The sequence below is a fragment of the Amblyraja radiata genome, chromosome 5 (genome assembly GCF_010909765.2).
Source record: "Amblyraja radiata isolate CabotCenter1 chromosome 5, sAmbRad1.1.pri, whole genome shotgun sequence".
Lineage (NCBI taxonomy): Eukaryota > Metazoa > Chordata > Chondrichthyes > Rajiformes > Rajidae > Amblyraja > Amblyraja radiata.
In genome coordinates, this window is record NC_045960.1 from 34828110 (window position 1) to 34853269 (window position 25160).

Below are 25160 nucleotides of genomic sequence, written 5' to 3' on the forward strand. Positions count from 1 at the left end.
GGCTTAAATACCGTAAAATCAAGTTTTAGGCAATGTTTTCTGGATCCTTGCACAAGGGAGGGGGGTATTGCCCACCAACGGCATTGTGTAGATGAAGGCAGGCTAGCTCATTAAAATGTTTAAAGAGCAATTCTAATTATAACATTCTAATGAGCTCGCCTGCCTTCATCCTTACAATGTTTTTGGTGGGAGATATCCTGGAAAGCAGATTGGTTTGCGGCTTTTGTATCTCCTGATAAAACCACAACTCGGCCTCTTTGGAATCAGCTCCAGATATGTTCCAATGTAAGTGTAGGAAGGAACTGCAGTTGCTGGTTTAAACGAAAGATAGACGCAAAAAGCTGGAGTAACTCAGCGGGTCAGGCAGCATCTCTGGAGAACAGGAATAGGTAACGTTTCGGGTCGAGACCCCACTTTAGACTTTGGTGATGTTTCGGGTCAAGGTCTTGACCCCAAACGTCACCTATTCATTTTATCCAGGGATGCTGCCTGACCTGCTGAGTTACTCTGACTTTTTGTGTCTATTTTTCCGTTGCAATACAATCTAGGGGGCAGCTTTCAACCTCCTGTTTTGGCGAGTTAAAACTTAACACATTCAGTCTTTACGTGCACTTCATAGAATGCAGGTTCAAATTCTAAGGCTACTTCTGCATGTGGAAATAACAGTAAAACCAGTGCCAACCTGGATCACTGAGTCCTATCTTCTATTCTGTACAAAAAGTAATATTTTGAGTGATGCCTGTATCGTGTCGTAAGTCAACTGCAAACTTGCTTCCATGAATGAAAAAACTTGTGATGCTTGATAGCAAATAAACTGTACATTACCATGGTAATTAGCTAAGAGCTGTATTATCTTGAAATGATTATTGGTTTCATAGTATCATTGTTAAATGATTAGTTAACTGAGAGCTCAACTGAGTGCTCACTGCAGAAACTCAACGAGGAATACAGAGTGTGCAATGATGAAATTAAAAGGGAAATTAGGGAGATAATAACAGTCTATGAAAATGTAATAATTGCTAAAAATCAAGAAAAACTTTGGGGATTTATAAGTTTTTGAAGGGAAAGAGGATAGCAAAGGAAAGAAGAAGCCTTACTATGGACTAAAATGTCAGTGTTGAGACGAATACTTTGTGTCTAACTTCAGAGAAAAGACAGTGACCTTAGGAGGAATAGTGTGAAGTAATGAAAATTTGAAACGAGGAGCAGAAGTTAACCAGCTGGCCTTTCAAGCAGTGCCCGACCCTTCAATATGATCATGGTTGTGTACCCCAAGCCTCAACTCATCTTCTGTGCCAGTTCCTCATTGTTCCCAATTCCACAATCGATCAAAATGAGTAGTTTGCAAAAGGATAGAAATGGAAGGCACAAAAGCAGCAAATGTACTCCTAGAGTGGCACAGTGCGCAGTGGCAGAGTTGCTGCCTTACACTGCTAGAGACCCGGGTTTGATCTTGACTACGGGTGCTGTCTGCTTGGAGTTTGTACGTTTTCCCCATGACCTGCGTGGGTTTTCTCCAGGTGTTTCAGTTTCCTCCCACACTCCAAAGACTTACAGCTTTGTAGGTTAATTGGCTCTGTAAATTGTCCCTAGTGTATCTGGTATAGCTAGTGTATGGGTGATCACTGGTCGGCGTGGCCAAAAGGTGTGTTTCCTTACTGTGTATCTGGAGTCTTACAGAGTCACGTACAAAACCAACTTAGATAACAGGAGACCAAAAGGTATAGAGGAACAGATAGATCTTGGAGTGCATGTCCACCAATCCATGAAGGCAATAGGACAAATAGATAAGGTTGCTGTGAAAGCTTATGCAACACAAGGGCTCCCTGGATTAAAAATGGCCTGACATACAAAAATCTGACTTTATGCAAATGCTTTCATATCTATTTAAAACATTTTTTTAAGATAGTATTAATAATAAGATGTTTCATGCATTTATTAATAACTGATGTACTCTACATTCCATGTTTAATAGTAAGATTAAACGAGAACTTACCAGTTTGAAATTTGATCTTTATTTTATGAGGAGTAACGTTGAGGGATTACGTGAAGAACCCGCCAGGATGCATGCATGTCAATCTTCAAAGCAGCGGTGTGACATCACAGATAACAGTAAATGAACTGAACATAGTAAGATTAGAGAAAATAGGATACCAGTTGAACCTTATGATCGAGGGTGGGCATGGAGGGCACGTAATCCCTCAACGTTACTCCTCATAAAATAAAGATCAAACTTCAAACTGGTAAGTTCTCGTTTAATCTTACTATTTTACTTCGGAGTCACGTGAGTGACTACGTGAAGATTTTAAAGCTCTGTGATTTCATGCCGTGGAAACGAGTCCAGGCATCATACACAGCATCAGTGGGCCAATGATGAGTGAACATTAATATTGCATTCAGACATGCCATAGATATAGACATGTTGATGCTATTAATGAACAATAGTGGGAATCGTAACCTCCCTCAACCTGGAGGAAGTATGAACCATACCTAAAATAGAGATGGCGAACACCCCCGATCTGGCAATAGGTTTATTCTGAATATTTGTACAGATTAATAGTTTGACCATCCTGCAGCCGCTAGGATGTGGTCCATACCCCTGCTGCTGAGGTATAGCGGTCCTGGTAGAGTGAGACTCAATTTCAATGTACACTCCTGTATATGCCAGACCCATTTAACCCTCTGGAGAAGGTTTGTAGTGATTCCTTCTAACAAGGTTTTATGTAACTAACAATATTGCTAGTCAGAGTCTATGAGGCTCTTAGGGACCTTGACATACTGGTGTAGATGCGTGATCACACGCAACCCAAGGTCCATGGGATATGCAACATCTAGTTTGGTCTGTGTCCCTGTCTGCTCTGCAATGACTGGACCCATAGCGCAGGCACAGTAAATGGAATTTTAACGATGTTATAATCCCATAAAACTGAATTCCAATGTGTCAGTCATCCGTGCTGAGTTAAACGTAAAGAAGAATAAACAATACTTCCCATCTCCTATTCGGTTTGCTGCTATTTGGTGCTATCTCTGCAATCTGCAGTGGGCACTCCTAATGCTTATGGTTTGACAACCCGAGCCGCAGGAAACGGTTTCTCAGAGTGTGTAAGTCTATGAATTGATTATATCATGCAGAGGATGGTTTCAACATCATAACTGAACCAGCATCTTTTTAATCCGGAAATAACCATGTAAGATTTTATGCTCATTCCCCACATCAGCGGGAACCATGGGTATATAACCCAGGCAGGCACTATGAAAACCCGGAAGCGGGAATCTTGCTGAATTTTGCAAGACCCGTCTATTGAGGCCGAATGGAGGAAGACAGAAAAGAACATTCCTCCCTAGTGTAGCGAGAATGCACCCTTCGCCACTAATATGCCTCGTATTTTTGCAACTGTTGATTGAGCCTGGATGCAAGCATTTCAATCGTTAGTGTTCCATCGATCCACAATGTCATTAAATACTTTGTGATCACACATTTATTCTGTGTTGTCGTTGATTTTGCATGATAATACACCAGTGCTAAATGCGGTTAGGTAAAATTATCACCGGATACTTTGATTTGATTGTACCTTTGTGATTAACATATACCACCACCAAAGTGTATCACCTTGGACGTGCATGCGGGTTATGCATATCCACACGCTCTTTAACTGCACAGAATGCACCTGGTGTCCATTGGCAGTTGATACCATGACTGAACACTTGATAACTCATGCTAATCCCATCTGCCTCTGTAACTAGAGGTATTAGTAGATTTCCCATCTTTGGGCAATAGCATCAGTTTGGAAATGACTGAAGATTTACAGATGAGAGGTTTTTAGTGGAGCAACGCTGAATATTGTTCGTCCATCATTGTGACTTTGTTAGTTTCAGCTGAGAATAGCAGAGGTCTAATATTTTGTCTCAGAGCTGATCCCAGACAAATAAATGGTTTCATTGCATCCCAATAATCAATAGTTTCAGTTGGTATCAACTTAATTTGAATTTAACTGGACGGGTGAGAATCTCAATTTCTCAAATATAGCTATGTGGCTGATAAGGCTAATTTAGTAAAATACAGTATGTTCAATATCATCCAGATTGGCCATGCCACTTATTTGTTAGCTCTGTGCAGTCGAAGCACTGATTGTAGTGATTTGGTAAATAATCTGGAAACTGAAGTTAGCCCATTTTGCAATGCACTGAGTGTATCATTGCCTCATCCAGTTAAATTTCAAATATCTTCAACCCTGTGAGAGGAAATTATCACATGGAAGTTATTCAGAAATGTCTATACTGCACATGCGGGTTGAGGCTGTTGAAAATGATCAGTCCACATCCCATATTGTGAGCCTGCCTTGAAAGGCAACTCCAACCATACCTGTTGTGCAGTATAAACTAATCTTATGTTATCCCAAACCAGTGTAAATATTCAAACCAGTTTAAGTATTACCAACTTGAGGACTTTGGATCTTTCTCAGGATACAGAATAAACTGGAACAAAAGTGAAATTATGTCGATAAAACCGAAAGACTCAACACATCTCTTGAAATTTCCCTTTAAAATAGCCACAGAAAAAGTTAAATATTTAGGAATTGAAATCACTAGAAACTATCACGCTATGTTTAACGCCAATTATAGCCCCTTACTTAAGAAACTAAATAATCTAATCAAATTCTGGAAAACGCTCCTGATGTCTTTAATAGGTCGAATAAATGCTATAAAAATGATCTTTTTACCACAAATCCTATATTTATTTCAATCAATTCCAATATATCTTCCAAAAAAGTTTTTCAAAAAACTAGATTCAGACATTACAAATTTTATATGGGATTATAAATCCAACAGAATACAAAGAGCACACCTTAGTAAACCAAAAGAGATGGGTGGTCTAGCGCTCCCTAACTTTATGTACTATAATTGGGCAGTAAATATTAAAAATATGATTCACCTGCTGGACAACTCTGCCCAGCAGGTGGACTGGATTGTAATGGAGAGGGAGGACTGCTCTCCGTGTAATACAGGAGCGACTCTCCTCTCACCAATGAATCTGAATAACAAAAATTATAATAAAAATCCAATGATACATAGCACAATTAGAACTTGGAAACAAATAAAACAGAATCTAAAACTAAGAAATCTATCTCTTTTAATGCCAATAGTCAATAACCTGTCGTTTAAACCTTCAATTATAGATAAATCATTTACACAATGGGAAAGAATGGGAATCAAAATGCTCGGAGACTTGTATGAATTAGGAAAATTATTATCATTTCAACAATTACAACTGAAATATAATTTGAAAAATAATCAATATTTTAATATCTTCAAATCCGTGACTATCTGAAAAAATACACAAAAGACTATCATAACATGCCTCCAGACTTATTGGATGAAGCCATGAAGACAAAGGCTGAATCAGCAAATCTAATATCATACTTATACAACATTATTTTAAATATAGAAATACCTACAACCGATGGTATTAGAAGAGACTGGGAACAAGAACTAGCTATAAAAATTTCAAAAGAGAGCTGGGATAAACACTTACTATATGTGCATAAATGCTCAATCAACGTACGACATACTCTAATTCAATTCAAAACATTACATAGACTATATTATTCAAAAACTAAAATAAATAAACTTTTCCCCAATGTCTCACCCATTTGTGATAAATGTCAGTCACAAGAAGCTACCATAGCGCACTCTTTTGTTTTTTGTATAAAAATCCAAAAATTCTGGAACGAAATATTTGAAATCTTCACAAAATTATTTAAAATAAAACTTGTACCAAAAGCAGAATGGATCATTTTTGGAATATCGGAAGGTAACCCCGAATTAAACGTGTTTCAAAAGTACTTACTTAATTACGGGCTAATAATAGGAAAAAAGCTTATACTCAAATTTTGGAAAAATGCTCCAATACCAACAATAAAAATGTGGATTTCAAACATGTTCGAAACACTACACTTGGAAGAGATGAGACTCCTCCTAGCAGGCAAAGCAGACCACTTCCAAAAGACGTGGTCTGCATTTATGGAACTATTACAAGCATAAGGTGCAATAGTAATTTAAAATATAAATGGTACCAGGATCTGGTAACGGGGGGTATAAAATAAAAAAAATTTAAAACACGGCTGGTATATCCTTTTTTGCGGCGTTTTGTGTTACAATAGAGCGATTGTTTTTCCTTTTTTTTTCTTTTCTTTCTAGGGTCTTATTTCCTTTCTTTACTTCCTTCTCTAACTTCTTCCCTAAGGGGCTTTCTTTTCCCAACACTTTCCTGCACCTTCACGATTCTTGCTCACTTTCCTTACTTCTTTTATTTCTACCTTTTTTAAAGCTAGAAAAACGAAGTGGTACAACAAATGTAATAAGATATATGTGATGTGTATTATTGTAATTTACTGTATTTCTAATAATAAATAAATAAATAAATAAATGAAAAGTATTACCAACTTGTATCGGTGACACGAGACATCATCGATGTGGCTCCAGACCTTTATCCGAATGGGAGGACTTATGCAACCCGACCCAGGAGCTGCCTCAACCATGTGTGCATGATTTTGCACTTCTGCTCCTGGGAGGTAGAGGAGCTAGAGTACGGGGTTGGCGCATCTTCCAGGAAAGCCGTTCTGGGCTGTGGCCTAAAAAAGACCTTTGTTCTGGTTGTACGGCCTTCAAGCTTTCACCAGCTTCAGTGCATCGTTGTTTGCTGGTGGGTGCATAGGGGTGCTGCCGCCGGAGATGTGAGGTCTTGTGTGATGATGTGGCCTTCTTGAGCCCGATGGCCCTCGTCGAGCTCCTGCTGCTGGTTAATAATAATAATAATAATAATAATTTGTTTATAGGGACAGTGCATATTAATGAACATTTGCATGTAAATATGCGAGATTGTAGCCAATCAGTAGCTAATTTCCGTCTCTAGTCCCAGGCAAAGGTAGGTGAAGTGTCTTGCCCAAGGACACAATGACAGTACACACTCCAAGCAGGATTCGAACCGGCCACCTTCAGGTTGCCAGCCGAACACTTAGCCCATTGCTCCATCTGTCGTCCTAAATCTGTCGGTTGTGTTGTTCCTGCACACCCAGCACACTTGTGGTATCTTCAGCCAAACCCCTGTCTTCAGAGTCAGCCCAGAAGTGATTCCTAATGCTCCCCTCTGTCGAGGGAGATGCATTATGTAGCCCTCAATAAGGTGCTGCCTTGGGCGTCCTAGGACCCTATGGTGACTAGACTCCATATACCGGAGCATGTCACATTGGAGCATCTGCTCCATCAACCGCTCCATGCGGGATATGCAATCACAGTGCTCTCGCTGGCGGTGAGTCTTCACAGCCCGACTTGTCCGAGTCTTCGGGCCTGTCCGACTTTTGCTTGGCCTTCCCGCCAGTCTGTGGTGTTTATTCCGACTGTGCAGGTGCCAGGTCAGAGACTGATGATCGATTAGCGGTCCAGGTGTAGCCAACCGCTGTTGACTGCCCGCACTCCCGCGGTCCTCCGCAGTCAGTCTCCATTTGGGCTTAGTCCATGGTTCCTTTCCTGCAACACATCCTCACAGAAATAGAACTTAAACAAGTCAAGTCAAGTCAAGTTTATTCGTCACATACACATACGAGATGTGCAGTGAAATGAAAAGTGGCAATGGTCGCGAACTTTGTGCAAAAAGACAAACAACCAAACAACCAAACAAACTATAAACACAATCATAAACACACATATTCTTTTACATAATAAATATTGGAAGGAAAAACGTTCAGTATAGTTAGTCCCTGGTGAGAAAGGCATTTACATTCCGAATGGCCTTTGGGAAGAAACTCCTTCTCAACCTCTCCGTTCTCACAGCATGGCAACGGAGGCGTTTGCCTGACCGTAGCAGCTGGAACAGTCCGTTGCATGGGTGGAAGGGGTCTCATGATTTTGTTGGCTCTGGAGTTGCACCTCCTGATGTATAGTTCCTGCAGGGGGGCGAGTGAAGTTCCCATAGTGCGTTCAGCCGAACGCACTACTCTCTGCAGAGCCTTCTTGTCCTGGGCAGAGCAATTCCCAAACCAGATGGTAATAGTCCCGGACAAGATGCATTCCACAGCCGCTGCGTAGAAGCACTGGAGGATCCTCGGAGACACTCTGAATTTCCTCAATTGCCTGAGGTGGTAAAGGCGCTGCCTTGCCTTACTCGCGAGTGCTGAGGCGTGTGATGTCCATGTCATATCCTCGGAGATTTGGACTCCCAGATATTTAAAACAGCTCACCCTATCCACAGGATCCCCATTTATACTCAATGGAGTGTACGTCCTCGGATGATGTGCCCTCCTAAAGTCCATGATCAGCTCCTTCGTTTTTTTGATGTTCAAGAGGAGGCTGTTATCCTGGCACCAGAGTGCTAGATCAGCCACCTCCTCCCGGTAGGCCTTCTCGCCGTTGTCTGAGATCAGGCCCACCACCACAGTCATCAGCAAACTTAATTATTGAGTTGGAGCTGAACCTAGCCACAAAGTCATGTGTGTACAGGGAGTACAATAGGGGGCTGAGGACGCAACCCTGGGGCGATCCTGTGCTCAAGGTGAGGGACTGAGAGTAAAGAACAACCTGAGAGTAAAGAATTTACCTGCAGATCCTGTTTTAAACCTTCTGCTGCGGGGTCGAGGTCCTTGTATGCAGCCGGGGTTCCCTTGCAGTCGGGCCTTCCCCCCCCCCCCCCCCCCCCCCCCCGCCGTGCTGGGTATCCCCTGTGGTTCCTGCAGCAGGGATATCCCCGCGGTCCCTGTGAAAGGGATAGCTGCGATATACATTGTCGGGGGTTATCCCCGCTGTGAAGGTGCCACTGGCACCAGTATGAAGCCGCTGGCTCCAACGCCAACGGTCCGAGAGACGACTTCTCCGCCGCCCGCTGCCCATATTTCGTGGTCTTTCAAGCGGCTGTGTGTCGGGGTATCCCCGCTGTGTTTTCCCAGGTGCCACCGGCACCAGTATGAAGCTGCTGGTTCCAACGCCAGCGGCCCGAGAGGCGAATTCACCTCCGCCCGCTCCCGCATTCCGCGGTCTAAAAAGCGGCTTGTGTCGCGAGGTATCCCCGTTTCACGGGGTAGCCCCGATGTTTCCCCCCCCAAATGCCACCGGCACCAGTGTGAAGCTGCTGGTTCCAGCGCCAGCGGCCCGAGAGGCTAATTCACCGCCGCCCGCTCCCGCATTCCGCGGTCTTTAATGCGGCTTATGTCGGGGGGGGGGTATCCCCGATGTTTTCGGGTATGCCCGAGGTCGTGACCGGTATTCCCTTGACTGGGTCCTCCGGACTTCGCCCCGGGCTTTACAGGACCTCTAAGTAGAGTTTCCTGCAGGAAGATAAAACCTGGAAAATGTTTAAAAAACTTACCTTCAGGTCTGACTGTTGGCAGGAGAATCGCGTTCAGCCTGCCAGTCGTACGCAATGCGTTAGACGATATGGCACGCATGCGTCCTGGTGGGTTCTTCACGTAGTCACTCACGTGACTCCGAAGTAAAATTATGTTTTAGGGGTTGATTAGTCAAGAAAATTAAAGAATTATAACAATTGTACTTAGACAATATGGCCCACTATAGGAAACGGGTGTTTATGGCTCATAGAGAAATCAGTTAATGAACAGTGCTCTGCTCTAATATAAACCAAAACTGATTTTGTTTATATAATCCAGAACTGCACTTGATTTTATTGACTGGAGCATTGAATACAGGAGGATTGAAATCATACCATGATATATAAAATAGGTTAGACCTCAGCTAGAATAGAGCTGTGGTCATCACACTGCAGGATGTAACAGTACTACATAAGAAAGTGCAAAGGATGGGATCATTGCCAGAAATGGAGAGTTATTCTTATGAGGGGAGAGAATCTAGGCCATTTGTTTTAGCAGAGGAGACTGAGAGATCACTTCACTTGACAGGATGAAAAGGAAAAATCTATATCTCTCAGCAGGGAGGTCAATGACTTGAGGATGTAAATTTAATTACACTGGAAAAAGGTTAGAAGGAACTTAAGAAAATTATTTCACTCACAGGTAGCTGTGGTTTATTGGCGACCAATTCTATTATTATATTTAAATAGTATCAGAAAGACCACATGAAGAGCAGTAACTACAAGGTTTCAAACTAAGAATTGGGAAAAATAATTTTCTTTTGGCAAGTGTACTAATGAAGGGTTGAATGGAGTGTTAACCAGTACTCTTCTTACTCTAATGTATGCTTGTTCTGTATTTTTTTTAAATTCCTATCTTGCACTATGACTATGACCAGACGCTAAACTGCATTTCGTTGTACCTATACTTGTATCTGTGCAATGACAATAAAGTTGAATTGAATTGAATTGAATTGAATGGCTCCATTTGTGCTACTAGAGGTTGTTGTTAGTGCTCAACACATTAGGTTTCACATGAATGTGATTTTTGTTACCACTACTGTTATTGGTATGTTGATCCTAATTTTAATGAATCCATGCTTTGCTTTAACCAGTCAGCTACCCACAGTTGGTGCCCATGTTCACTCCTCACCTGATCTTACATAATGTGAGTGCACAAGACCAATCTTGCACAGGTCTACGGCCATAGGTCATAGTCTCTCTCTCGAGCTGCTCAGAGAGTAGTGGCCAGGCCTCATCAGATGCAAAAAACATGTTCAAAACATACCAAAAAGCCCCGAGAGCCAGCAAAACCACCAATTTAAATTCCCAAGGTCTAAATGTCAAATCCTAAAGAGCATAGCTTTACGGTGAGAGGGGCAAAGTTTAAAGGGGATGTGCAGTGAAAGTAATTTAACAGAGAAGGTTGTGATTGCCTGGAACATGTGGCCAGTGGTGGTGATGGGGGCAGATACAACAGTGGTGTTTAAGAGATTTTTGGATAGGCACATGGATATCCAAGGAATGAAGGTGTATGGATTATGAGCAGGAAGATACGAGTTGGTCTTGGCATCAGTATTGGCACTGGCATTGTGGGCCGAAGGGCCAGTTGCTCTGCTGTAAGGTTCGATGTCCCATGTTCTTTGTACTAAATAGACTATGCACTGTGTACTAGCCTCTCCTATTTTTGTTAGCTGTCAAAGTGTCAGCATTTTTGAAAATGTTTAAGAAGAAAGTAAATAGCCAATATAAAAAGAGCAGAATCTTGTGTAGAATTTGAGATAAAGTTTGTTTTTTGTAAGTTAAAGAAAATGATTTTGCTACTGTATAAATTACAGAGATTGCACAAAGGATCTGTTTTCTTCTCCAGGTCATTGTGTCTTACCTTACATCCAGAGGAAAAAGATAGAAGATGGGAAAATCTCAGAAAAATCCTATATTCCCCAGAAATTAAAGCAATGTAACTTAATAATCAGGAAGTGATTATCAGTCCTTTACAATTTAAAATGAAAAAATTGTGTTTTAAATTGTTTTAAAAATCAGGAATAATTTTGACCATGATCTTCCTAAAATATATTTTCTAAATATTGATTTTAGATTGCTGTCACAGTTAAAGAATAAGGGTTAGGCCATTTAGGACTGAGATGAGGAAAAACTTTTTCACCCAGAGCGTTGTGAATCTGTGGAATTCTCTGCCACAGAAGGCAGTGGAGGCCAATTCACTGAATGTTTTCAAGAGAGAGTTAGATTTAGCTCTTAGGGCTAAAGGAATCAAGGATATGGGGAAAGAGCCGGAATGGGGTACTGATTCTACACTTTCTTCCTTAACTCACCAAGGGACCACTTTATGGAAATTAAGTATTTAAGTATTTCCCCTTTGCTCATGTAACTTTTCCACCTCAATTCGGTACTTCAGACAATGCACAGGAATTTAAACGTGGTGGAACGTTTATATTTGACACATTATATTTCACCTGAAAATTGGCTGCGATAATGATTTGACATGAAAGCAGGTGGTGAAGTTGATAGTGAGGAAAGTAGTCTTAGCTATATTATGATATCTATCACGGAGTAAAATGGAGACAGCAAAGGCAGATGGAATTTAATATTCACTCTGAGTGACTAACTCCACTCGGTTTCCTCAGCTTCCATCACTGACACCCCTCCCCTACCCCACCCCCCACCGGCACAGTGGCGCAACAGTAGAGTGCTGCTTTACAGATCCAGAGACCCTAGTTCGACCCTGACTATGGGTGCTGTCTCATAGAGTCATAGAGTGATACAGTATGGAAACAGACCCTTCGGCCCAACATTCCCACACCGGCCAACATGTCCCAGCTACACTAGTCCCACCTGCCTGCACTTGGTCCATATCCCTCCAAACGTCTGTTCGCCTTCGTCTCGATGGTGTTTGTACGTTCTCCTCATGACCATGTGTGTTTTCCCTGGGTTCTTCCCACATTCCAAAGACGTGTAGGTTTGGAGGTTAATTGGCTTCAGTTCATTGTCCCTAGTGTGTAGAATAGAATTAGCGCACGGGTGATCATTGGTCTGGGTGGACTTGGTGGGCCGATGGGCCTGTTTACATGCTGTATCTCTACACTAAACTCAACTCCACCCAATCCAAATTGGCTTAGAGGTTGCTGTAATTTGGTAGCAGAAAAGAGAACTCATGGTATGAGGAACTGCGGTAGGGTGGATACTTCATTACTTCCCAGTGAATGTCTGGATGTTTGTGCTGTATTTATGGGAATAATAACATTTAACTATTCATTAAAAAAAATATTCATAAACAAGCTACAGCTTTAAACTGCCTCCTTCAGATTATTTCTATGAAAACCACCAATATTTTTGAAGACAATGTTTAATTTATTTAGTCGCATGGGTAGCTAATATCAAATATTGGGACGACAGATGGCACAATGGGCTAAGTGTTCGGCTGGCAACCGGAAGGTAGCCGGTTCGAATCCCGCTTGGAGTGCATACTGTCGTTGTGTCCATGGGCAAGACACTTCACCCATCTTTGCCTGTGTGTGAATGTGTGTGAATGTGTGTGAGTGATTGGTGGTGGTCGGAGGGGCCGTAGGCGCAGATTGGCAGCCACGCTTCCGTCAGTCTGCCCCAGGGGAGCTGTGGCTACAGAAGTAGCTTACCACCACCGAGTGTGACTGAGGAGTGAATGAATAATGCGATGTAAAGCGCCTTGAGTATTAGAAAGGCGCTATATAAATCCCATCCATTATTATTATTATTATTATTATTATTAAATCTATTATCATGCTTGCAAGTCAGGAGCAATCTTTGTCAGTCAATTCTCCAGCATTTTTAACGTGATGCCATCAATAGGTTCAAGTCAAAGTGAGCACACATTTACTCTTAATGGAACAGCACAATGTATCCAACTCCTTGCCCTAGGGGAAAAAACATCTCTGGGTGCAGATGTCTTTCGTAACTTTTTCAAATGATTCTAGGTCAGCATCATCCGTCGTGATTTTCCTAAGGTTCAATAAATTCAAGCTTTGAGTATACTTTTGACTTTGTTAGTAGCTAACCAAAACAGACCAATGAGATGCAACATTTCACTTCCTGCAGGGCCTTTATTAAACTCCGTGGGCCTGAGTTGCAAATGTATTAGTCTAAATGCAATTGGTTATCTTCAGCTGAACCATTAACCAACATTCTATCACAATTACGCATCATCCTAATACATCTATTAGGAAAATTACCCACATATGAAAGAGCTTGCTTATCAGTTCTGCATTCAACAATTTTGACTTCAAGCAGCTATTTAGTTAGTCATTTTAATATTCCATAGTATTATTTATAATTATAATTATTTCAAATAATAATTATAACTAATGTACCATTTCAATGATGAAAACAGAACATTTTGAAATGTTGGAAATACTTAGTAGGTCAGCAAATATCTGTGAAAAGAGAAAAGGAATTCATATTCCAGATCAATCACTTTTCGCCAGAAAGATCACTGAACCGAATATTTCCTCGGAAACTCATCTTCTGTTGTTAGTGTTTAAAGCTCTAAATAGTGGCATGTGTTAAATAGTGTAAATGTTAAAAACAGTTATCCCTAGTGCGAATAGAACAGTGTTAATGTGCAGGGATCGCTGGTCGGTGTGGACTCGGTGGACAAGTTTCCACGCTGTATCTCTAAACAAAACTAAACTAAACTAAACTAAATTTTCCCCATGATATTTTAATTTTGGATTTACATCTTCATTATTTTATCTTCAATTTCCGGCTGCATCTTTTCTTTAAAAAGTGCAATTAGTTTTAAGATAATAATACCATTAAACAGTCAATCAACCAGAGAAAAGATCGTGCTCTAACCATTGGTTTCCACTGAATCATAGGGAACATAGCTTCAGTTCCTCCATTGATATAGAGGTGATACTGTCAATGTGTGTCCTGAAATTGCCTGGTAAATATATCTACGTCACCACTTTTCCTTTTGATTAGTTTTGTTTCTCACACAATGCCAGATAATGCTGATCTCTTAGAAAGATATTAATTGGAATATTAAAATGTATTAAACCCCAAACACATGTAAACAGAAAAATCTTCCAAAATCTGATTATCTATAAAAACTTAAGAAGGTTTACTACTGATGTCAATTAGAGATATGTTTCAGCCATGCATTATTCCTTGAAATGAAAACAAAACACCCGTGACCAGACGGTTTAGAATTTCACTGTTTTTTATTTTGTGTCATTCAACACTTTTGAATTCTTACAAAGTCAGTGCAGCAGTTTCTAATATTACAAAACAGCCTGCCAATAATTTGGGCACATTTTTTCATGATTTGATCATCTCTGATTTGTGAAGCCAAACTAGACAGCGTTACAAAGAATATCCCCATAATAGACTAAAGCATTGTTGCTCCACATTTACTTTCCCTAGTTGGGCAGCGTTCCAGGATCACATTGTCTTTTTTTTTCCAATTTTCTCTGTGACTCTCTTCAATCACGTTTACTCTTTAGTAAATTTAGAAAGTAAATTATATCCAAACAAGCGCAGAGAAATATTTAACAATATTACTGTCTTGGCTGGCTACCATATGGAAGTCTATCTGTTTTGGAACAGAACAGCACATTCTTTAAGATGTCGGATGTTTAAAAATACTGTAGCTTTGTCCTTTCTGGACATCTAAGCAGTGATCATGGTCTATTAAAAATTGTGTTTTTTGTTTTGTTTCAGACACTTTAAATATGATTATCCTGACTTCTTCCACCTCTTAAAGTGTGGAATCTTAGCAAGTACATTGTTAACTGAAAGTGAGGATTTTCAACACTGACAGTTCCAGAATTCTGGAACTTGAGACATCCTAAATACTGGATCAATTACAAATATTTAGCATAAATACCAATTCTCCAAAGCAAAATTTCCATTACAGGAAACTATGTTGATTTTAGAAAGCAAATTATTTTGATTTGGCATGTAGTACATTTTTTAATGGATGAATAAAATAATATTTTGTTTGAATGGAAGAGTAAATTGTCCTGCTTTTTATTCAGGTGAAAACCTGACAAACATTTCTGAAATAGTTTTGGTCTCTGGCAGTGACAAACACTTATCATAACATCTTGTTTTCATATCTAACTGAGAGTTTAAGAAGATGTAAAAAAAAATGTTGGAAAATATGTATAGAAATCACGATGCTCAACTAATCTGCACCATTTGCATCCAATGCAACTCTCAGCTAAATTTCTTGCTTCCTCGATATCCAGATGTAAATGCCCTCCCCAGCATCAGTTGTGCTTTTTGTTATAATGCTGACAAATGTTCTATAACATATAACGTCAAAGTCAATGAACACATCAACAAACTTCATGTTACAATAACTGCATTATATAATTCTTGTTCAATGCAAGCATTAAAACCCTATAACTAATCTTAAAATAATCTTTGTAAATCACAATTTATATCTAACATCAATGTTTCCCACCACACTATCACACACTTACTATTTAGTTTAATTTAGTTTAGTTTTTTTTTTAACTTTACTTTTTTACTTTACTTTAGTTTAATTTTGTCACATGTGCAGTGAAAAGCTTTTTGTTGCATGCTATCCAGTCAGCAAAAAAACTATACATGATTACAATTAGGCTGTTCACAATGTGACAATAAAGGATATAGGGAATAACGTTTAGTGCAAGGTAAAGTCCAGTAAAGTCCGATTAAAAATAGTCACATCAACATGCACTCACATCTTACAATTTCCTAGCTGTTCAAACCAAAAGGGACCTCTCCCATACATATTGCAACAGATTCACTAATATGTTCCCACATTCTTACAGGAGCAGTTGGCTCACAGTTATCATCTTCACAATGGATTGATAGAAAATTGGGATAATTGGCTCAGTGGGTTAGGGGGATACAATGCCAACCATTACTAGACAGTTGCTACAGGAGACTATGGTCAACGATAATTGAGAGTTCTGTGAATAGTACTGGCAATAAATAATTTCTTCTAGGAACTCATCAGTTCAGCAGTGGTTTCAAGGTTTCAAAGGTAGACAAACGTGCTGGAGAAACTCAGCGGGTGCAGCAGCATCTATGGAGCGAAGGAAATAGGCTTACGTTTTGGGCCGAAACCCTTCTTCAGACTGATGTAAGGTGGGGTGGGGGCAGGGAGAAGAAAGGAATAAGGAAGAGGAGGAGCCCCAGGGCTGAGGGAGAGCTGAGAAGGGGAGGAGACAGCAAGGGCTACCGGAAATTGGAGAATTCAATGTTTATGCCGCTAGGGTGCAGACTGCCCAAGCGGAATATGAGGCTGCTGCTCCTCCAATTTCCGGTGATGCTCACTCTGGCCATGGAGGAGGCCCAGGACAGAGAGGTCAGATTCGGAATGGGAGGGGGAGTTGAAGTGCTGAGCCACCGGGAGATCAGGTTGGTTAATGCAGACCGAGCGGAGGTGTTCGTCGAACCGATCGCCAAGCCTATGCTTGGTCTCACTGATGTAGACCAGCTGACATCTAGAGCAATGGATGCAATAGATGAGGTTGGAGGAGATGCAGGCGAACTTCTGTCGCACCTGGAACGACTGCTTGGGTCCTTGAATGGAGTCGCGAGGGGAGGTAAAGCGACAAGCGTAGCATCTCTTGCAGTTGCAAGGGAAAGTGCCCGGGGAGGGGCTGGTGCTGGAGGGAAGGGAAGAATTGAGGTCAGTTTATTGTCACATGTACAATTAAGCTTCAGTGAAATTTGAGTTACCGTACAGCCATACTAAGTGAAAAGCAACAAGACACAGCCATATAAAATAAAAGTTAACATAAACATCCACCACAGCGGCTCACCACATTCCTCACTGTGATGGAAGGATGGAAGTTCATAGAAACATAGAAACATAGAAAATAGGTGCAGGAGTAGGCCATTCGGCCCTCCGAGCCTGCACCGCCATTCGATATGATCATGGCTGATCATCCAACTCAGTATCCCATCCCTGCATTCCCTCCATACCCCCTGATCCCTTTAGCCACAAGGGTCACATCTAACTCCCTCTTAAATATAGCAAATGAACTGGCCTCAACTACCTTCTGTGGCAGAGAATTCCACAGATTCACCACTCTCTGTGTAAAAAATGATTTTCTCATCTCGGTCCTAAAAGACTTCCCTCTTATCCTTAAACTGTGACCCCTAGTTCTGGACTTCCCCAACATCGGGAATAATCTTCCTGCATCTAGCCTGTCCAACCCCTTAAGAATTTTGTAAGTTTCTATAAGATCCCCCCTCAATCTTCTAAATTCTAGCGTGTACAAGCCGAGTCTATCCAATCTTTCTTCATATGAAAGTCCTGCCATCCCAGGAATCAGTCTGGTGAACCTTCTCTGTACTCCCTCTATGGCAAGAATGTCTTTCCTCAGATTAGGAGACCAAAACTGTACGCAATACTCCAGGTGTGGTCTCACCAAGACCCTGTACAACTGCAGTAGAACCTCCCTGCTCTTATACTCAAATCCTTTTGCTATGAATGCTAACATTCCATTTGCTTTCTTCACTGCCTGCTGCACCTGCATTCCTACTTTCAATGACTGGTGTACCATGACACCCAGGTCTCGTTGCATCTCCCCTTTTCCTAATCGGCCACCATTCAGATAATAGTCTACCTTCCTGTTTTTGCCACCAAAGTGGATAACCTCACATTTATCCACATTATACTGCATCTGCCATGCATTTGCCCACTCACCCAACCTATCCAAGTCACCTGGCAGCCTCCTAGCATCCTCCTCACAGCTAACACTGCCCCCCAGCTTCGTGTCATCCGCAAACTTGGAGATATTGCATTCAATTCCCTCATCCAGATCATTAATATATATTGTAAATAGCTGGGGTCCCAGCACTGAGCCTTGCAGTCCCCCACTAGTCACTGCCTGCCATTCTGAAAAGGACCCGTTTACTCCTACGCTTTTCTTTCTGTCTGCCAGCCAGTTCTCTATCCACATTAATACTGAACCACCAATACCGTGTGCTTTAAATTTGTATACTAATCTCTTATGTGGGACCTTGTCGAAAGCCTTCTGAAAGTCCAGATATAACACATCCACTGGTTCTCCCTTATCCACTCTACTAGTTACATCCTCGAAAAATTCTATAAGATTCAGTCAGACATGATTTACCTTTCATAAATCCATGCTGAACTTTGTCCAATGAATTCACCACTTTCCAAATGTGCTGCTATCCCATCTTTAAGAACTGACTCCAGAATTTTCCCCACCACCGATGTTAGACTAACAGGTCTGTAATTTCCGTTTTCTCTCTCCCTCCCTTTTTAAAAAGTAGGGTTACATTAGCTACCCTCCAGTCCTCAGGAACTACTCCAGAATCTAAAGAGTTTTGAAAAATTATCACTAATGCATCCACTATTTCTGCGGCTACTTCCTTAAGTACTCTGGGATGCAACTTATCTGACCCTGGGGATTTATCGGCCTTTAATCCATTCAATTTACCTAACACCACTTCCTGGCTAACCTGGATTTCACTCAGTTCCTCCATCTCATTTAACCCCCGGTCCCTTGCTATTTCTGGCAGATTATTTATCTTAGTGTCTTAGTGAAGACAGAACCAAAGTAGTTATTCAATTGGTCTGCCATGTCCTTGTTCCCCATGATCAAGTCGCCTGTTTATGAGTGCAAGGGACCTACATTTGTTTTAACTAATTAGGCTGTGGGCCGAGCTTCAAAAATGTGTCTAGAAATAGGATTTTGTGACCCAAGTCACCAAACTACATGAAATTTTCACATATTGTGTAAATTTTTTAATATAAATCACCCCTGAAACTCGATATGAAGAAGACTTGCACATTTTTATTAAATTAGAGAAAAACCGGAAAAATGTCGGGAATTTTTTAGTCCAATCAAAGCACATTTACCATTGAGTTGTCTGCCAGTTGGCCAATCATGCGCTTTGTTTCAGGCTAGCACACAAAATGGCTGAGGGGGCTTCACAGATGCCTGTTTTACTGGAGATTCCGATGTGTTGTTGCTGTGGAATAAATGTCGTGGAAACTTGCAGCAGGTAATTGTATTTAGTGGGAAAAGCATTAAAAAGGCTGAAGAAAGTGCTGTGAAGTGGATTAAAGTGCAAGAAAGTCCCTGCTGATGTGCTGGCAACACAAAGAAGGCCCCCATGAATCAACTCTAACTAAAAGGTAAGACTAAAGTCTGAATTTATGAAAATCTATCTGTATGGACTTTAATTAATTTAATTGCACCATTTTATAATGTGAATAAATTCATTCATTCATTCATTCATTCCTTATTCATTCATTCACTCACTACTCATTCATTCATTCATTCATTCATTCATTCATTCATTCATTCATTCATTCATTCATTCATTCCTTCATTCATTCATTCATGAAATTGAGGGCCTAAACTATAACACAGTCAATTAAACATTGTCACTAATGCCAGCCTGTTGTAGAGTAATAAGTCTTTAACAAATAATCTCGGAGCTGCCTGCGAAAACTTACCGGGAAAAAGTGCTCCGACCGCGGGGCCTAGGTACTTGCGGTAAAGTGAAGCCGCGGTCTCAATTAATAAGCGGCCGAATCACGATCGCGGAGCCAAGGATCATCTCCGTGGGCGGGCAGGGGGCGGGGAGGGGGGGGGAGGCTGTACATAGTGCCGTCTGTAGCGGACGTTTTCAGACTCCGATAACGGGAGAAAAACGGAGGGATATCGATCGATCGAGTACCTAGGTCCCGCGATCGGAGCACTTTTTCCCGGTAAGTTTTCGCAGGCAGCTCCGAGAAAGACTTATTACTCTACAACAAGCTGGCATTAGTGACAATGTTTAATTGACTGTGTTATAGTTTAGGCCCTCAATTTCATGAATGAATGAATGAATGAATGAATGAATGAATGAATGAATGAATGAATGAATGAATGAATGAGTGAGTGAGTGAGTGAATGAATGAATAAGGAATGAATAATGAATGAATGAATTTATTCACGTTATATTAAATTAATTAAAGTCCATACAGATAGATTTTCATAAATTCAGACTTTAATCTTACCTTTCAGTTAGAGTTGATTCATGGGGGCCTTCTTTGTGTTCCAGCACATCAGCAGGGACTTTGAAGGCTTTCTTGCACTTTAATCCAGTTAGCAGCACTTTCTTCAGCCTTTTTAATGCTTTTCCCACTAAATACAATTACCTGCTGCAAGTTTCCACGACATTTATTCCACAGAACAACACATCGGAATCTCCAGTAAAACAGGCATCTGTGAAGCCCCCTCAGCCATTTTGTGTGCTAGCCTGAAACAAAGCGCGTGATTGGCCAACTGGCAGACAACTCAATGTTAAATGTGCTTTGATTGGACTAAAAAATTCCCTGACATTTTTCCGGTTTTCTCTAATTTAATAAAAATGTGCAAGTCTTCTTCATATCGAGTTTCAGGGGTGATTTATATAAATTTTTTACACAATATGTGAACATTTCATGTGGTTTGGTGACTTGGGTCACGAAACTGCAGAATAAAGCTCCTCGGCCCACAGCCTAAATCTTTTCCTCTTCACATATCTATAAAATCTTTTGCAGTCAGTTTTTATGTTCCCTGCCAGTTTTCTTTCATAATCTATTTTCCCTTTCCTAATTAAGCCTTTTGTCCTCCTCTGCTGGACTCTGAATTTCTCCTAGTCCTCTGGTAGGCTGCTTTTTCTGGCCGGGACCGTTCAATCTTCTCCCTCTTTATTTGCCCGTGGTCGGGGATGTTGAACCATCCGCGATCGGGGCCATCAAAGCACCCGCAGCCGGCGATCCGAAGCCCCCGCGTCGGGGTGATCGAAACTCCCTCGTCAGGACGGTTGAAACTCTCCGCGGCTTGGAGCTCCCGAATTGGTCTCTAACCAGGGACCGTTCTCCACAGTTGATCCCCGGAAAAACGATCGCAAGCTCCATGATGGTGTCCCCCAGCCCCCCCCCCCCCCCCCCCCCCCCACTCTCCACATGAAACAAATCAAGGAACACTAAAACCGGACGTAAAATAACAAAAACAGAAGAAGGACAGACAGACTGTAGGCAAGGCAGCCATTGCTGGTGCCACCCAGTGGAACGGTCGATTTACTGCCTTACAGAGACCTGGGTTCGATCCTGACTATGGTGCTGTCTATATGGAGTTTGTACGCTCTCCCTGTGACTGTGTGGGTTTTCTCCCAGTGATCATGTTTCCTCCCACACATGGACATAGAGGTTTGTAGGTTAATTGGCTTCTGTGAAAAAATATTAAATTGTCCCTAGTGTGCTAGTGCTAGTGGATGGAGTGATCGGTGTTCGGCACAGGCTCGGTGGGCTGAAGGGTCCATGCTATATCTCTAAAGTCTATGTCTAAAGTCACGCAATATCTATGGGGGGGAATTGGACAACACACCTTTTGTGGTAGGCACCCTTCTTCTGCACTGAAAAAGTAAAGGGGAGATAGCCAGGATAAAGATTTGAGGAGCAGAGGTGGAGTAAAAGCTGGCAAGCAGTAGGTTGATCCAGGAGAGGAGGCTCTAATTGCAGATGGAGTCAAACGGGGAGGGAAAGGTGGAAATCGCAACAGAGACTGGGAGGCTATAGGCTGGGGTAACTAAGAGTTGCAGATGATAACGCCTGATTGGAAAGGAAGGTGAAGCCTTGAATTAAATCAGGGAGGTAGGTTTTTCTACTCTCCACATCATCTCTTTATCGCTCTACATCATACTCTATATCTCTTGTTTCCCTTATCCCTAACCAGTCTGAAGAAGGGTCTCGATCCGAAACATCACCCAATCTTTCTCTCCAGAGATGCTACCTGACCCGCTGAGTTACTCCAGCTCTTTATGTCTACCAGGAAGGTAGTTGGCTGATGGGGACTGTTGGGGGATTGACCCATTGTAAGAAGTGAGTGGGTGATGGACAGATAGTGTGTGTGGGAGGGGGGAAAGGAATTGGGTGATAAGAAACTTGTGGTTAGGGTTGCAAAAAAGGGTGTTTGTGAGAGGACCTGGTTAAAAAAGAACGCAAGAGAATTAGGGAGAGGGGAGTGTGCAATTGGGTTGCCATTAGTTTGCAGACTGCCCAGATGAAATACAAGGTGCTGTTCCTCTAGTTTGTGTTTGGTCTCACTCTGGCAGTGGAGGAGGCCATGGAACAGGCAGGTCGGTGTGGAAATGGGAATTAAAATGGCTTGGAACCTGAGAGCTCATTGTCCCCTTGGTATTCAGAGTGCAGGTGCTCGGTAAAGCAGTCACCTAGTCTGCACTTGGTGTCCAATGTGGAAGAGACCACTTCAAGAGCATGAATACAATAGACAAAGTTAGAAGAAGTACAAGTGATGCATCAGTGCTCACACATCTGTGTTTATGCAATCTGAAGTATAATCCAGGCCCCCAAAGGTGTCCTGAGGCAGTTTCCCCAATTTTGTTACAATTCTTCAGCATCATGCTGGAACTTATTCTCAGGCCCATCATTAAAAGACTGGATCTGAATATTCACTAATTTCAGTGAAGAATCTAACCCTGCAGACTCGGATCCCAATTTACTTTGTTAAATCTCTTGCTTTAGTTAAATGTTTTAATTATTCCTGCATAATTTTATGCATATTTTTATACATTTTACTTTGAAATTATTTGCTTCAGTTGAAATAGCTTTATCGTGATACATGGAATATGGGCTAAACACACGCAAATGGGACTAGCTTAGATGGGCATATTGTCTGTCATTGCTGAGTTGGGCCTAAAGCACTGCTTCTGTGATGTATCACTTTAGCTATCTGAATATCATAAATGTGATAGCTTTGACCCAAGGCAAAACTCTACCCCCAGGGTCATGGGCCAAGACCTTTGGGATCTTCCTGAGACATCATCATCGTTTAGACCTCATAAATCATAGGTGCAGAGGACTGCAATCCAGCCAGGTACGAGTGAGCAAACAGGGGCCATTGGCAGTCATTCCATGCTACGTGGTGCTCCAGCTATATATATAGGAAAGAACTGCAGATGCTGGATTAAATCGAAGATAGACACAAAATGTTGGAGTAACTCAGCGGGACAGGCAGCATGTCTGGAGAGAAGGAATGGGTGACGTTTCGGGTCAGGACCCTTCTTCAGCTATATATATGTTCCTCTGTATATATTTGAAGGCAATTTTCCTTGCTTTGAAGTGGATTTTGTCCAACCATATGGCTGAAGCTGCAGTTATTACATTTCCCCACAGATGTTAAGCAGATGTCCAGTGGGAGTAGGGCTCATTTTTAGCTGATAGTTCAGTGGTAGTATTGATAAGACTTAGTTTTTAGAGATACAGCGCGGAAACAGGACTTTGTCCCACCGAGTCCGATCTTCGCACATTAACACTATCCTACACACACTAGGAACAATTTTACATTTATACCAAGCCAATTAACCTACAAACCTGTATGTCTATGTATTGTAACAAAAAGACAGCAAGAATTAGTCCATGAGTAATTTCACCAAAATGTGTGACAATATATGCGTGAAGAATATAACGTTGTATACGTTAATGGCGAGGCTAGCTAATGCAACTGAGGATTTAAACTTATCACAGCGTTCTGAGACAAATGTCTAACTGTGAAACCCAATGGAATGAACAAAAGCCCCAAGGCTTCAAGAACAAGTTTTACCTGTTGCTGACAAGTAAGAGCTTCAGTTCTTGAGGAGCCTGTTACTGAGGAGGATAAATCACTGAGCTCAGCATGAAAACTGACAATGAGATTATAAAATTATATTCTACATGTGGCCAGAGATTCTAGAACTAAAAAGTACAGTTGTCAAGGGTTATAGGGAAAAGGCAGAGATCAGCCATGATGGACTGGTGGAGTAGACTTGATGGGCCGAATGGCCTAATTCTACTCCTATAACTTGTGATCTTGGGTACGGTCCCTGGATAAAAGGACCAGATATTTATGACTGAGATTAGGAGAAATTTCATTCATCAGAAGAGTTGGGAATCTTTGGAATTTTCTAACCCACAGGGCTGTAAACCTTCAGTTGATGAGTGCATTCAGGGCTGAGATCAATAGATGTTTGAATTCCCAAGGAATCAAAGAGAATTGAGGTAGGGATCAGTAATTTTATTGAATGGAAGACCAAGGGAGGGATTGAACAGTCTACTCTTGCTTCTAATTCCTATTTTTCTCTGACCATATATTCATATCTGTTCTGATGTCGAAATAAAATTACATAAAACCTTGTTTGAATTAAAACTGATTTTTAAAAAATAGAAACATAGAAAATAGGTGCAGGAGGAGGCCATTTGGCCATTTGAGCCAACACCGCCATTCATTGTGATCATGGCTGTTCATCCCATATCAATAACTCGTGCCTGCCTTCTCCCATATCCCTTGACTCCACTAGCCCCTAGAGCTCTAGCTAACTCTCTCTTAAATCCATCCAGTGACTTGGTCTCCACTGCCCTCTGTGACAGGGAATTCCATAAATTCACAACTCTCTGGATGAAAACGTTTTTTCTCACCTCAGCCTTAAATGACCCTTTATTCTAACACTGTGGCCCCTGGTTCTGGACTCGTCCAACATTGGGAACATTTTTCCTGCATCTAGCTTGTCCAGTCCTTTTATAATTTTATATGCTTCTATAAGATCCCCCTCATCCTTCTAAACTCCAGTGAATACAAGCCTAGTCTTTTCAATCTTTCCTCATATGACAGTCCCGCCATCCCAGGGATCTATCTCGTGAACCTACGCTGCACTGCCTCAATCACAAGGATGTCCTTCCTCAAATTAGGAGACCAAAACTGTACACAATACTCCAGATGTGGTCTCATCAGAGCCCTATATAACTGCA